Source organism: Pseudoliparis swirei, chromosome 4 (assembly GCF_029220125.1).
Source record: "Pseudoliparis swirei isolate HS2019 ecotype Mariana Trench chromosome 4, NWPU_hadal_v1, whole genome shotgun sequence".
NCBI classification, from domain to species: domain Eukaryota; kingdom Metazoa; phylum Chordata; class Actinopteri; order Perciformes; family Liparidae; genus Pseudoliparis; species Pseudoliparis swirei.
In genome coordinates, this window is record NC_079391.1 from 5,336,365 (window position 1) to 5,352,717 (window position 16,353).

Sequence of the window (16,353 nt, forward strand, 5' to 3'; positions counted from 1 at the left end):
TGCGGTGCGGAGCCGCGGCGGCGGTGGTGGTGGTGCATCGTTTTATCCACGCGCGCGCGCGCGAGTGTGTGTAAGAGAGAGTGCGCGCGCTGACTGGTGCCAACACGGTGCGTTTCTCCAGTCAGTGGAGAGAGGAAATAGTGCTGCTGCTGCTGCGGCTGCGGCGGCGGCTGCACTCTTCCCCTGGTCCCGGTAAGACGGTCTCCCTCCTCACCTCACCCCCCCCCCTTCCTCGCCGTTGCCATGCCGCTGTAATGCTAATGGGCGTGGCCAAAGCCGGTGAGTGGCGAGTACGTCAGCCAAAAGGAATCCGTGGCCGGAGACGGAATTCCGATAAACTGGAGTTCATCCGTGACTTCAGCCACATGGTTGGGGAATAGTAACATACAGTCGGGAGAGAACCACAACACAACATTTAAATCACATCAATGAATAATAACTTTCAAATTATAAATTGTCTTAATCGAGACATTTCGATAGCCAAGCACAAGCCAGATGTCCTACTTTTGTTTAATGGTGATGTTTCCGACATGTCTTGAAGGCAGCAGCACATTCAACCTCCACAGGTTGATAACCTGTCTTTTCTCTGGAAGTCAGCACGACTACGGTGGGATATGCAGTCATGTAAAACTAAAATAATCATTGTTTCCGAGTCAGTTTGATAGAAAGGTCCATCTGGGCACCGACATATATACTTTTCTAAATGTAGTACTAAATAATGAATGAATGAGTAAATAAACAAATAAAGGTAGCATTCTCTCAATCTCTCCTGCGGGAATAGCTGTCTCTTTGGGATTAGTTTGAGACAAACTGTTAACAGTTTAGTTTCCGATTCCTTTGACTGTGTCTCCCTCTAGTGGCGATGGATGGTAAATACAACGAAGTAAATAAAAGAAAAAGCTAAGTATTCAGGCCCTTCACTTTAGTAACGGCATCAATACCACACTGTGAACATTATTATCAAAAGTCCTGCATTTAAATCCATTCTTAAAATAAAAAAAATTTATTTAAAAAATGGTTTCCCCTTCAGTGTTTTGCTCTTATGGGGTTTTGGGTTTGGTATTAATACAATATTTAGTGCATGTTGCATTTTACTGCCGTATATTTTTACGGTTATGCTCATTTGAACTCCTTTATAATAGTGTGGGTATGTTTGTGACATCGTTTTATGGCGAGAACCACGTAACGTTATCTTGACACTGTCAGCTGTGTCAAAAACAGCCCTGTTTTTAGCTTTTGTGGCGATACATTGTTGAGCGATCTAAATGTTGTTGTGGTTTCTAAGGCTAAAATGATTTATTTACATGACTAAATGTGGGTAGGCCTTTACTTAATTGACCAGAGGCAACCGTAACGTAAAATAACTTCACATGCGGAACAATAATGTGGTTATTTAAATATAAATACCAGTCCTTGTTAGTCCATAACATAACTATATCGACATAAATACAGCCCGTCTGCCGTGACATTGTGTTCAATGCCGTGACCCGGATTCGAACCGGGGTTGCTGCGGCCACAACGCAGAGTACTAACCACTATACGATCACGGCGCGCTACGACGAGCTGTGCGATTTGGAATGCGTCTGTGTGTTGGGGGTGTGTGTGTGAGTGTGTGTAACCCGAGGAAACTGTAGAGCGAAATAACTTCCCACGCGGAACATTAATGCGGTTGTTTAAAAAATACATGTCACTCCTAGTTAGTCAATAACATTATTAATAATAATAATAATACGTATTGTTATTATTATTATAATATCAATAATATTAATAAGTATTATTATTATTATTGTTATTTTTATTATTATTATGATTATTATTATTATTATAAACTCCAATGAAGAAAAAAAAACTACTCATCTGCCGTGACATTGTGTTCAATGCCGTGACCTGGATTCGAACCGGGGTTGCTGCGGCCACAACGCAGAGTACTAACAACTATACGATCACGGCGAGCTACGATGAGCTAAGTGTGTGCCTCTGCGTGTGTCAATGTGTGCCTGTGTGTGTGTGTGTGTGTGTGTGTGTGTGTGTGTGTGTGTGTGTGTGTGTGTGTGTGTGTGTGTGTGGGGGGGGGAAACAGTAACGTAAAGTAGCTTCACATGGAGAACAATAATGCGGTTGTTTAAACAAATATACCACGAAATATATCACTCCTAGTTAGTCATTAACATAAACTATATTGACATAAATTCAGCCCGTCTGCCGTGACATTGTGTTCAATGCCGTGACCCGGATTCGAACCGGGGTTGCTGCGGCCACAACGCAGAGTACTAACCCCTATACGATCACGGCGAGCTACGACGAGCTGGGTGAGATCCAACGTGTGCGTATGTGTGTGTATGCGTGCGTATGCGTGCGTACACGTGCATATATGTGCGTGTGTATGCATGTGTTTGTGACCAGAGGAAACCGGAACGTAAAATAACGTCACATGCGGAACATTTAAGCCGTTGTTGAATCAAATATATCACTCCTAGTTAGTCAATAACATAAACTATAACGACAAAAATACAGCCCATCTGCCGTGACATTGTGTTCAATGCCGTGACCCGGATTCGAACCGGGGTTGCTGCGGCCACAACGCAGAGTACTAACCACTATACGATCACGGCGAGCTACGATGAGCTGGCGGATTTTCAATGGTCGCAACGCGATGTGTTGAATGGGGTGACGCCTCTACAGCCGGTTGAGAAACGCTGAGGCTGCTTGTTGTTTCTCTCTCACCGGACGACAACGTGAAGGGGACACTTCCTACACTTTTTAATTATATAACATCTTTATTTAATATGTATTCTTCTTTAATATAAATGTTATTTTTAACTACGGAAACGTACAGCACAGTTTGACTTGTTGGCTCAGTAGCGACATCTGGTGTTCAAACTGACAAACTGCAGGGGCCGCAAACACGTGATGCTTTACCTCCTCTCTGATTGGCTGGTTCCGCCGCGACGTAGCAGAGCTTCCAGTTTTGTAATGCAAGACAACAACGTGCTGTTTACTAAACTACATATCTCAGCAAACACAGCATCTACCAAGCGTACCTTTTGTTTTTTAAGGTAAAGTTTCGCTTCACAACTGCGTATCGTTATTTTGGGGTTTTATTTGCCACACGATGTCGTCATATTGTTGGCTCGTTGTTTTGGGGTCTGTGTAGCCATTCCCCCTCATGCCTCCAGGTCTCATCGTGGATGTGTTCACAGGTTCAGAGCGTCATGGGTCATACGTGTGTTCACTGGTTCCGAAAGGGCCTCCGGCTGCACGACAACCCGGTTCATCCTGGACCCTCACCTCCACAACGACACCTGTGTGGGGATCAACCGCTGGAGGTTCCTCGTCGGAGACTTGGACTGCAGCCTCAGGGAACTCAACTCCAGGTAGAGAGACACAAGGGACATATGGAATATTAAGAACCTTTTTTAAACACCTCCCAGGCGAAAACATTTTATATTTTAATGTATTTAAAATATACTTAAAATGTCAATAGTACATATATATATATATATATATATATATATATATATATATATATATATGTGTGTACAAAGTATACTTTCTAAAGTCACTATTTTAAAAATTCACCTTCTAACACACTTTTAAATAATTGTACTGTAGTATGCATTCAAGAAATATATTATAAGAAAAATATACTTGAAGTGGACCATCGCATGCATATTAGCACATCCACAGTCATGTACTTAAATTGTACGTGTATTAAAAGTATACTTTAAGTTGTTCCACTTTAGCACACACACAAAAACGTAATACACTTCAAATAGTACTTTAAATACAATTTATCACAACTTAAATATATTAAGTAGAAAATTAGTTGTTCCAAAATAACACACATTAAGTATACTTATAATTTCTAGGGCTTCATCTATACTCAAGAATGCTAAGATTAAATATACTTTGCATATTTATTTTTCACCTGGGCTATAACATATTATTAATATTATCATATATATATATATATATATATATATATATATATATATATATATACACACACACATTGTGTCTCATTCAGGCTGTTTGTGGTACGAGGGAAGCCAGAAGAAGTTTTTCCCGACCTTTTCGACCGATGGAAAGTCATCAAGTTGACCTATGAGTCCGACACGGAGCCCTACAGCCTGAGCCGGGACCGAGCGGTGACCTCACTGGCCAAAGAACACGGAGTCCAAGTCATCTACAAAATTTCGCACACTCTCTATGATATAGACAGGTATCATTTACCTTTATACTTGTGAAATATTTTGGGTTGCATCATGCGTTTAGAAAAATAAATAATTGGTCTTTCATGTGTCTCAGGATGATTGAGGAAAACAACGGAAAGGCTCCGCTTACTTATAATCGTATGCGGGCGATAGTGAAGACTCTCGGTCCTCCGAAGAGACCCATCGCTGCTCCAACGATGGAAGATATGAAAGGTGGATTAATAACAATACATTCATGAAAAAAGCTAGACTGTGAGTGTAAAAGCTGATTTGAAATAGTCCCGTTTCTTCTCCTGTCACAGACGTGAAGGCGCCTTGATCGGGAAACCGCGAGCAGAAATACGAGATGCCCGCGCCGGACGAGCTCGGCCACGACGCCGCAGCTCTCGGAGAGGAGAAGTTCCCCGGAGGAGAACGAGAGTCTCTCAGGAGATTAGATGAACACACGAAGAGAACGGTATGTCACTCTCTTGTGTGCGTTCTTCATCTTTTCATAACTGGAGGGGTTTGAAATCGTGCAACTCAGGGTTGTGAGACACATGGTGTTAAATGAATCAAATCTGATGATCCAGGAGGAGGTTTTGTAGCTAGAATAGTTAATACACATTTGATTTGATATCATTTTTGTAAATATACAGGTTTTGAAAAGTCATGGACTTTTAAAATGGTTATTTCCAGTCCTGGAAAAGTCTGTTAAAAAAAATGTTCTCCCAAAAGTTTTGGAAAAGTCATAGAAATGTGTTATATTCATATGTTCATTTACACAGCTTGATTAAAAGAATGAACATTTATATAAATATGTATTCTTTTTCATCAAACTATTGTCTCATTCATTTGTGTCATTTAAGTTATATATATATTATATATATATATATATATATGTATGCACAGAGATTTCACAACATTTTCCTGGAAATCTATTGGTCAACATGTGTATGAACCCTGAATATATGATATAAACATATATGTAAAAAAGAAATTCCCGAAAATGTCCACATCTCGTCTTTTCTTCAGGGTGTGCGGCTTCGAGAAGCCCCACACGTCTACGAACTCTCTGAGCCCCAACACCACCGTCCTCAGTCCCTCCGTTACGTTTGGCTGCCTGTCTGCACGCACCTTCTGGTGGAGGCTGACGGAGGTCCATCAGGGGGTGAGCGGCACCGTGCACCACAAGTACGCTCCACCAGGAAAAAGGCGGCGCAGCTTATGGTTTATAATGGAATTGTAGCTTAAATTTCACCCAAAAAAAGAGGTGCAATGTTGATTTAAACTAGAGATGCACCGATCAGGTTTTTGGTGCCGATCACCGATCACTGAAATCAGTATCTGCCGATCCGATAATACCGATCACGGTGTCGATTGAAGCATTCTATTTATTGTGTAGCATTATTGCCTAGGACTATGAGGAAATACATATATAAAGCAACTCAAACATTAAAGAAATTACAGATTTCTTTAAACATTTAGGACTTTTACTTTGAAAAATGTCCTAATTGATACATTAAAATAGTTTGATTGCTATTGTAGGGGATTTCAGATATGTATGGAACACATCTGCATCATTCATTTCCTGGAACTCTTGGGGAAATCCATTTACAGGACTTTGTTTAACATACAAAAGTCTGACTTATTTTTATAAACTCTTCCTTGGTACAGTAAAAATGTTTTAATGTTAGCATAATTTAAGCTAAATCTCAGAAAAGATCTATAAAGATACAAAATCAGTTCATTGTTTACTTTTATATGTTCGTGTATGATTTGTCGACATCTTATTTTGATAAACGGATGTTGTTTCACGTGGTTCTTTCCGCTCACTTTGCAAAACCGGATGTTGTCACTTAAATCCTTCCGCTAACGTTATCAAAACCCTCTTTGCTCCTGATGGAATGCGTTTACCGTGAACATCAGTCTATAGGGGCTCAGACATGTGAGAGTCGGCTGAGTCGACCCAGAGATTCAACTCGGGGGACGCCGCTCGGTGGTGAGGATCCCCTCTGACCTCTCACTCTGCGGCCCTCGCCGGGCGCATCGTCTCCATTGCGGTGCGCCGGGATTGAAATGTCTCTGATAGTTCTCGCAGATGTTACGTCATCTGATCGGCCGTTTTGAGAACGCCGATCAAAAACCGATAATGGGAATATCGGCCGATCAGATTCTCCTTCTATCCGGTGCCATATTAAAATCACCCCGACACGAGGAGGGGCTGTGAAAGTTAAGGAAGTTACTATCAGCATATCGGATTTTACCTTCCACAATGACGACACCTTTCTGTATCCTATTGGCTGTCAATCTCGTATCGTCTCGAACCGATCGATCCTATTGGCTCTAAAGATTCCAAAGAGGGGTCGTTCATTTTAATCGGCCCTCCCCCCGGTGAGAGATCTGCCTGCGTAAACCTCCGCAGCGAGCAGTGTTGCCAGGTCCGCGGTTTTCCCGCGGAATTGGGCGACTTTTGAAGCGTTGCCGCGGGTTGAATTTGTTGTCCGCTGGTTCGGGTAGACCTATTCTGCATGCAAATTACATGAATATCTTTAAATAAAAATCCATATTTAAAATGAAATAATTTATTTATACCCAAATCCTACCAAACTGACTCCAGATCAGCACGTACACGCCGACACATCCGCGCACACAGTTGAGCACACTCTCACTAGCAACCCCCCCCCCGTCGACAATGCTCACAGTGGGTCACTTTCCTATCTCAGGGGGGCATCATGAAGGAGTTATGGGCATATTTTGAGTTCTGATATTGGGCTGGTTTTTGGGCTGGTTTTATTGGCCATTGGGCTGGTTTTGTCACACAGACCTGGCAACCCTGGCAGCGAGTCAGAAGAAAGTCGCCATTACGCACGAGGACGCAGGATCACAGGGCTCTCAAGTTTTGAAGACAGGCAAGCGTGACATTTCCATCATTTAATGAGTTCACTTAAAGTCACCACGAGGAACTTTCATGTTGCGTTGATTTTGGCGTCCCCTGTGGACGAAAGTGGCATTGTTTACCGACAGTAGATTCCCTCTAGAAAGCTTCAGGGGTCTGACAGTCTTCTCTATGTAGATCTGCCTCTGGCTCTCCCATGCCTGCTTTCTCTCCAGAGATACAGCAACAGGGTCTGGGTCTCCAGCGGCGTGGTGGTCTGTGCGGGGTTAGGTGGGGGGCGGGGCTTCCGCCTACAGGTTGAAGTCTCCAGGAAGGCCGGATCTGGGTCGGTGGGCTGGGTTGCTGCTGGAGTCTGAGCTGAGGGAGTTTCTTGTGAACATGCATTGTTTAATTTGGTTTAGCGATAGCGTATGTAATAATTAAATATAAATAATAATTAAATATAAATAAGCAACAGGTCGTGAAAAGGTCAACATCTTCTTTTTACCATAGCTCGGTCAATTTCTATCCAATTGGCAACTAATGCCAACATGTTCATAATTCAATGCCCAATCTTGTGATATGTGAAGGTATGCGCTCTACCGAGTGCCCGTTCTAGTTTATAATGTAGTTGTAACAAATTATAAGTAAACTGTTTATTTAATACAACTTAAACTCCCTGCAGTATAAAGCATCCATAATTGGATAATAATCAATACATAGTTATCATATATGCCTTCAAAATACATTTATAAACCATATTAAACCTGCCTGTAAATGTACATAAACAGTTATTAAATGCTTTATAATGGTCATGATTTATTCACATATGATTACAACTTTTATGTTTTTTGTTTTTAAGCATTTCTACATGTTTCATAGGATGGGCGATAGTCATATATGTGTAACTGTTTACAACTTCCAAAACATGAAGTGTTATTAAACCATTAAGTAAGTTACAATAAACTCCTAAATGCTAAACTGTTATTAATTTGTTAGCACCAGAATACAGATGGCTGGCTGTTTTTTTTTTTTTTTTTTAATTGGTCGGATAATGTTTTCCTTTCATTGGTGGCATGAAAAGCACCTTGTGTGTCATAACAACGCCATGTTTCAGACAGTAGGTTCTGTATGTGATCGGGCCGACATCTGACCTCTGACCTCCACCTGCCCTTCCCTCCCTCCCATTGTCTGTTCTGTGGAATAAATACAATTGGACGGTAACTCAACGCGTGTACGTGTGATTTTACTTCTTTTCACTCAAATATATCAAGGAATGCTGGATTGAGACCTTCAGTGGCATCACATTTGAGATATATTTACATTTTTATTGACTAATAGGTAAGTTTATACGGATTTATAAAACAGATTCCCCACGAAGAATCATACGGCATGACAAAGCATTAAAAATAGAGATGCTCCGATCAGGTTTTTTGGTGCCGATCACTGATCACTGAAATCAGTATCTGCCGATCCGATAATACCGATCACCGATCACTGTCGAATCGACAGTGTCGATTGAAGCATTCTATTTATGTGTAGCATTATTTATTAAATGAATTATTCTTATGTATTTTAAGTATTTACAATTAAAATACATGAAATACACAACATTTAAATTTAGTACATTAAAATTGTTTGATTGCCAGTGTAGGGGATTTCAGATATGTATGGAACACATCTGCATCAGTCATTTCCTGGAACTCTTGTGGAAATCTATATACAGGACTTCAAATAATCAGAAATGTGCTTTTTTAACATACAAAAGTCAGACCTTTATTTTTATAAACTCTTCCTTGGTACAGTAACAATTTAATTTTAGCATAATTTAAATCTCAGAAACGATCTATAAAGATACAAAATCAGTTCATTGTTTACTTTTATTTCTTAGTGTATGATTTGTCGACATCTTATTTTGAAAAACGGATGTTTTTTCACGTGGTTCTTTCCGCTAACTTTGAATAACCGGATGTTGTGTCACGTGAATCCTTCTGTTAACTTTATCAAAACCCTCGCGCGCTCCCGATCAAATGCATGTACCATGAACATCAGTCTATCGGGGCACAGAAATTATTTGTCGGCTGAGTTGACCACGGAGATCCGAGAGCTGACCGCATTTCGGCGGGACAGGGACGCCGCTCGGTTAGTGAGGATCCCCTCTGCTCTTTGCCGGCCCTCTCCGGGCGCATTTTCTCCGTTGCTATGCGCCGCCATTGAAACGTCTCTGATAGTTCTCGCAGATTCTATGTCATCTGATCGGCCAAGTTTGATCGGCCGTTTTGAGAACGCCGATCGAAACCGATAAGGGGAATATCGGCCGATATGGATCGGCGCCGATCAGATCGGAGCATCCCTAATATATAATGATATTAAATGTCATCGCAACATTTCATTGAAGTCAAGCACAAATTCCTCTTCATCCTTTGAAACTTTCACTTTCATTTATGTGGTTTCGCCATTTTGGTCAAACTTAAGAAAAATTAATATATATTTTTAATGAAATAATGCAATTACATACCATTGGTGGCGCTAACACCAAACAGTTGTTTGCCAACCGCATTAAAGAAGAGAAAAATTGCATAAATCTGTTGTCATGGAATAAAACCCATCAACAAATTGGACTCATATTCATGCTACATATATGATCATCATTTCTATGTTTATGAATCTGTGAACATATTATAAGTAGGAAAACCTTTAGCTTTGAAGTTAGAGAAGCAAGCACAGGAATTAAGCGAAAGAGAATGCAATCATATTAGAGAATCAGACAATCAACTGAGCATGATTATAGCTATGGATACGGACATGATCAACAAACAAGTCATGAAATCATGGAGGTATTGAGAATCTGCATAACCTGATGATTAAGTGTTAACATACAGCTCAAAACCAGCCTGGATAATACGAAAAGACTAATTGGCAACTGTTCAGTTGGATTTCCGATTGAGAATCAATGCAACCATTTGATCAAACCCTGATAAGATGGGCAGGACGAAAGTGTTGGAACATACTTGTACAATGAAATTTATGTTCTCAGGCCTGAGAACACATTGCAGGAAAGACCTTTCATTGGCAAATGCCTCGAAGCTCTTCAGATCAATAGTGGTATTGATACCCTATTTCTGAGAATTTGAAAACAAGGATCAAGTTTAAATTCAGGTTGTTTACAAAATGACCAACCGATGGGAATAGCAGCTCGAACTTGTCAAACTGCATAAACCATGATGGAAATTAAATCGCGAGAGAAGATCGGCTGAGTTGGACATCGGAGATAAGACCTCTGGAAAGGCTCGGTCCGTTGCTGACCGAGTTGATAGTGAGAATCAATCTGCTCAGGCTTTGATAAATCTCGTGACATCCGCAGTTAAAAGTGAAGCTATTAGTAAAATCTGAAAGTTGAGAAAAACACCACCCGAAGAAACGACAGGCCCAAATTTATCAGCAGACCAAAAACGAAGAAACCGCAATAGGAACAAGAGTTATAGGCATGGAATATGAAACAAACCTTCAACATACTCCAAAGCCCAGTCTAAGGCTCGCAAATGCAAATCCGTGAGACAAAGCTTTTAAAACAGTGAAGGATGCTCATAAGGCCAGCTGGAAACACCCGTGGTGGGAGGGGATCAACGCCTCAAAAAGTGAAAGAAGCCTAGAGTCGAATGGACTAAAATGAAAGGGACCATCGCTTTGAGGATTCACTTCTGAGATCAGCTAGGTAAAGGTGGAGAGACACTGGACGATGGTACAAGAAAGATCCTCGAGGAGATCCACGCGCCCAGAAGTTAACATCAAGAAACGAACCATTTTCAAAGGGAGAGTGAACGGAGCTCCGGTCTGGAGACGGACAAAACCAGGATCAGTGGAGAAAACACCTTCCTCAAAACTGCAGCTCAACAGCAGGATAAACATCAGGATCAACTGAGACCAGGCGGTTTATCGACTGTAAGACCCCTGTTGGGCAAAGCAGCTGCCAGAGGGGTTGGAGAAGAATCAACCTGAAAACGAGGAAGTTAAATCAGCAGAAGAAGCCAGATATGATGACCAGGCCTGGAGATCTAGAACTCGAAAGACTTAGGGAAAAGGCCCGTCACGTACTGACCGAGTGATACACAACAGATCAAGTTCGATCAACATCCAATACGAGAAATAGCGACAACGTTATGAAAAATGAGGACAACCGTGAGACCACCGGACAGGAGGCCTCGGTTTATCAAACCCAAGCTGGGAGAAAACACTTGGAGTAAAAGAGTTACGCTGTCAATGATCAAAGTTACCTGCAGGACGCTCAACACTTCCCAATGGGTCTGTAACTGGAAGACTTGTAAGGCCGGACAACCCAGTGTGTTGGAGACAAGAAACCTCGTAAAATGCCTCACGTTCAACAAGGCAAACCACTGGTTGGAGGAGAGAAACACCTCAAAACCAGCTGAAAGACTCAAGTCAAAGCAACGAATGAAGAAGACTGGGAATCCTGTCAGTGAAGCAGAGAGCTTCTGTAGTGCTCAGAAGCGTTCACAAGACTGCGGACACGCCTCAGGAGACAGAAAAACCAGCCTGCGTGAAAGCAGACTCCTCCAGTGGCTCACAGGCCGCCAAATCAAAGACTGAAAGACCATCTGCCTAATCAGACAGTGGACCGGATCTACTGGTTGACTCAAAGACACTTCCCAGGGTGGAGGAGAGAACACTCCAAAGACTCCACGCCAGGTTAACACCAAAGACACTGGAGACCATTGCTTCTTCAATTTGGACCGGGTGCCTCCTCAAAGCGGACAACACCCAGGTGGGTTGAGAAGAACACCTTCCTCAAAACTGAGCTCACACAGCCCAACACCAGTCAAAGCCCAGCTGCGAAGGAACACTCTCAAAGTGAGCTCCACGCCCAGCTCAGATCAAACAGCTGGAGTCCATAGCTGCTCTGAATGAGAAGGTAAAACAACATCCGCTCAATCAAGAGGCAGCCAAGGACCAGGAGACTCTCAAAATTTACCAGCAGAAAACAGATAAGCTCAAGAAAGACCTGTGGAAGTGGAAGCAGAGTTGCTTCTTCAGGTAGCTCCACACTGCCCAGGTTACCATCAAAGACCTGATGGAGACCAACGCTTCTCTCAATGTGGCAGTGAACCGAGTGCCTCTCGATCAAAAGGCACCGGACAACACCCAGCTGGTTTTGGAGCAGGAGAACATCCCCAAAACAGAGCTGAAGAAGCCAGGTCAAATATGCAAGGACCCATATATGACCGAGGATTCTTCTGTTCATCCGTGAGGTACAGGCTGCGGCCCAGGACCTGGAGAAGGGAGGAACAACCTCCGCCAAGATCTCCACGGGCCCAGGTCAACAAAAAGAGCTGCTGGAGACCATAGCAGCTCTTAGTGAGATGTGAAACAACATCCGCTCAACTTAGAGGCAGAAAGCACCAATCTGGTGTTGAGGAGGAGAAGGACTCCCCAAGAAGAGCTGAAAAGAGCCGAGGTCCAAAAGATCTATGAAAGGACCATCTCTGATATGGCGAAGAACACCAGTGTTGATCCTTGAGACACAGGTAGCAGCCCAGGACCTGGAGAGCGGCAGGAACTCCTCCAAAAGATCTCCAGACAGCCGAGGCCAACAACAACGAGCAGCTGGAGGCCATAGCAGCTCTGACTCAGACGATGAATCAGAAGCTACTGGAGCTAGAGGAGCACGCCTGGACCTGGACCAGAAGACCGCTACCATCGAGGAACAGAACATCATGTTTGAAGATATCAGGCGAGAGAAGGAGGCTGAGGAAAACAACAAGCTCCGTTGGAGCAGGAGGACACCTCCTTCTTCAGGCCACAGAGATCCTCCAGCAGCCCGAGATCTCCAACCGCTGGGGAAAAATGGTACCAAAAGATGAACCCATTCCACAAACATCAACGAAAGACAAAAGGCTAGAGACAACAGGAGCACAAGAGACACAAGAGACAACAAGAGACAGTAAGCAGAGACAATAAGAGACACAGGCCACAATAATGGACAAAGAGAAAGAACGACAATAGAACTATGTTGCTGCATGTCTAGCTAGAGTTCCAAAACAAAGGCTCACCTGGTTAATAAGGTCTGAAGGGTCTCCGAGACAATGCGGCCTATACGTTTCTCTCCTTTCTGGCCTATCTCTGCAGCCAGAAGATCATTTAACAGAACCAAAAACTTCTCACCAACAACTCTTTACTTCAGCCTCTGACCACAGCAGCGGTCGGACAGGAGAATGCTCCTCAAGGGATCTCCTCACATTCTACGAGCCTTTGGACTCCTTTAGCCAAGATGGATCAAGTCTCCTTCATAATTCAATCTCTCTCACACACTCCATTAACTTTTCTGTCCCTTTCCCTTCAGCTCCAGGTCTCTGATCAGGTTTTACGTGAAGGCCGAGACCTGACCTCTTGACGGATCCCATTCACATTCTCAGCTGTTGCTCTGACCTTAACCTTTCTACCATTTATCAACAAGCTGGTACTCAACGTCCTTTTCACTAACCCTCTGAAAGGTCGAGTGAACGTCTCTGAGAGACTCTTATACCGTCTATGTCAAAACTACAGACTTTCTCTATCTTCTTTCTCCAGTAACTCTGAGGCCATCTTCACCAGCCCTCTCACAGAGATCTCAGCAGAATCTTCAGGACCTAAAGGGCGAAGCAGACTTTTCATCAGCTTGAAAAGCTCCAGAACCAGTCTCCAACAGGCCTCCGAGGAGCAAGTGGGAAACACTGATCCCAGATGAAAAGGTAACACACCTGAAGAACTTCCGTAACTAAGCACAGCGCTACAGTCAGTACACTCATCATTCTTACTTGGACTTTGCTCAACACGACACTACGCAACGCATCTAAATCAACACTCGCAGTCACTCTCACGAGACTCAGCCAGCATCGCAGGCACGTAACCTGCACTCACCATCGACGAACTTCAATTCGCACGCTCGAAGACACTCAGAACTCAGCCTGAACTGCTCTCGGCAGCAACTCGACCGAACTCGCCCATGATGCACAATTCATAACCTAATCGAGCATCCTCAAGACTCACTCGTCACTCATCACTGCACTCCCTCACAGACACTTACTCAGCTCACATTCGATCTCGCTATCACTCACTCGTTCCATCAAAGCTGCATGATCCTGCACGTGCACTCGCACTCGCTTGACACTCGTAGGATCTGCATGAAACAACTGAGATGCAGTTGTGAACTCCTTCTCTGCAGAAACGTGGACCAGTGTATCGAGACCATGACATGAACCATTTAACTGAGATATGAGCTACTGAACCTGCATCATCATCGATTATCGTTCACTTATCGACCAGACACGCACTATCTCTGACTAACTGTCACTACACGCACTTGAACACTGATCACTTGGAAAATGCGGATACAGAACCTCGTATCAGCACACAGGTGATGAAGCATGGAGCAGTCTGAAGTCTGACTCAGGAGTAGCCTGATGCGGGATCAGTGTTGTCCCACTGCCTCAGAGGCTGTGAAAATCAGGTTCTGGAGCTTTTCGAGTGGGTGACAAAGCTCTAGAGACAAGCAATCAACAGTCACTAGAGAACTGTTAGCTAGGATGTATACTCATTGGAGAATGCGACCTTGTGAAACCGAATGGAATCCACCTAGACGTCTGAAGAACAGGAGAAGAGCCATGAGAAAGTTGTGGTAAGGGCTGTCAGAGCTACGACCGAGAAGGATAGTCAAGTTTCCCTGAGATCGAGGGAGAAACATCAAGATCGTTTGTAAAAGAGGTTCCTTGATCAAGAAAAGTCATCTGAGTTGCAGCGAAACTGCGAACCCAAGAGGTCAACCAGAAGGTAGAGCACAAGCATGGAGAATGTGACGTGGAAGATGCAAGTTGGGTAACAGGCTCGGTCAGGGATCGACCGAGTTATGGATAAAACAAGATCAAGTTTGATGAAACCTGAAGTGATCCGCAGGAAAAGGGGAACATCCAAGATTACGTTATAAAACGGAAGGTTCCGTTGATCAAGAAGATGGCATTATAATCGAGATGCAGCTATTCGTCCACTTGCATCATCCTATAGGAGTTGACAACAGTGCACGTCAGAATGACCAGAGGAGAACTGAGCCACTGAGAGAAGTTGGAAAGGTCTCGAGTCGAGTTACGAGAATGGTGGAAAACAAGATCAAGTTTTGAGAAGATCTTTTCTCAGATGACGAAAGGAAAATAATCGTCTGTGCTAAGAAATGATTCCTCCAAACGGAGCTCCCAGGACAGGTCAACAAAAGACCAGCTGGAGACATAACAGCTCTGAGAACAGAGTCTGGTGAAACAGCCGATCAGGCCGTACTCAAGTGCGACGTCTGGAACGGATTCAAATGGATCTTTAAAAGTTTTAGTTGATTTAGGATTTCTTAAATCTATGATTATGTGCCACAGGAAAAGTATACCACTTCCAAAAGTTGAGGGATCAGCAACGGTGTATAAGAACAGAGGCGTATCAGACAAAGTCAACAGGAGGATGGGGGCCTTCGCACAGAAAGAAAATCAAGAGCAAGCGGTAAACGGTACGCCAGAACGCAGCATGGGAGGAACTGAGATGGAAGAGCTCCTGAGTGAGAATGGATCGTAGATCTAGACCTTGAGAACAAACGACAAAGACTTCACGTTTATAAAGACATACCGAGAAGATCCATGGAGATAAGTCTGCTAATTAACTCTCAGAGATTTTTATATTAAATTCCGTGTAAGAAGCTGAAAACTAAACAAAGATTGGGGAGTTAAGCAGGCTCAGAAACATGTCATACTCGAACACAGACAACCCGAAACACGAGAAGTACTTGTTGTCGGGTTCCGCAACAGGTCTCGTGCAGAGCTCAGAAACCCTGTTATGGAATACACACGTACGAGTTAAAGACCCCGACAGAGAACGGGAAGCCCTGAAAGCGCAGATCACCGAGATATGGAGGGTCGGATCAAGAATCAAAGATCCGGATGCTTTGGTATGCAGCTGCCCAAAACATTTGCAGAACCCTGCATAATCAACCAGAAGGTTGTTACCATCAAAGTGGGCTGAATTGATCCATGCGTGGACGTGGACAACTCAGCCACTCAACAAGCCCTTTGCGGGGCAACAGGCTCGGCCAGGGATCTGACCGAGATTATGGATAACAACAAGATCAAGTTTGATGAAACCCTGAAGATCGATCCGCAGGAGAAGGTGGGAGACACCAAGATTAGTTTTATAAATACGGAGGAGTCCGTTGATCAAGAAAAACATTTAATCTGAGATATGCAGCTTTTCGCGTAG

At 43.3% G+C, this 16,353-nt stretch overlaps 1 protein-coding gene, 3 non-coding genes and 1 pseudogene across 4 annotated transcripts in view; 1 reads left to right on the forward strand and 4 right to left on the reverse strand.

Annotated features, from left to right (window-relative positions):
* Window positions 1-2,718, reverse strand: part of LOC130193150 (FERM domain-containing protein 5-like) — a 70,331-nt gene extending 67,613 nt beyond the window's left edge. Inside the window, exon 1 of the mRNA XM_056413546.1 lies at window positions 2,704-2,718. The gene's annotated coding sequence lies outside the window, so the exon portion shown is untranslated. The remainder of the gene's footprint in view (window positions 1-2,703) is intronic.
* Window positions 1,479-1,550, reverse strand: trnah-gug (transfer RNA histidin (anticodon GUG)). Its single transcript has one exon. It is a non-coding gene; the product is annotated as a tRNA-His (tRNA).
* trnah-gug (transfer RNA histidin (anticodon GUG)) lies at window positions 2,221-2,292 on the reverse strand. The gene has a single exon. It is a non-coding gene; the product is annotated as a tRNA-His (tRNA).
* On the reverse strand, window positions 2,541-2,612 carry trnah-gug (transfer RNA histidin (anticodon GUG)). Its single transcript has one exon. It is a non-coding gene; the product is annotated as a tRNA-His (tRNA).
* A 494-nt stretch (window positions 2,719-3,212) lies between the features above and the next one.
* Window positions 3,213-8,300, forward strand: LOC130193155 (cryptochrome-1-like; annotated as a pseudogene).
* Window positions 8,301-16,353: the final 8,053 nt, after the last annotated feature.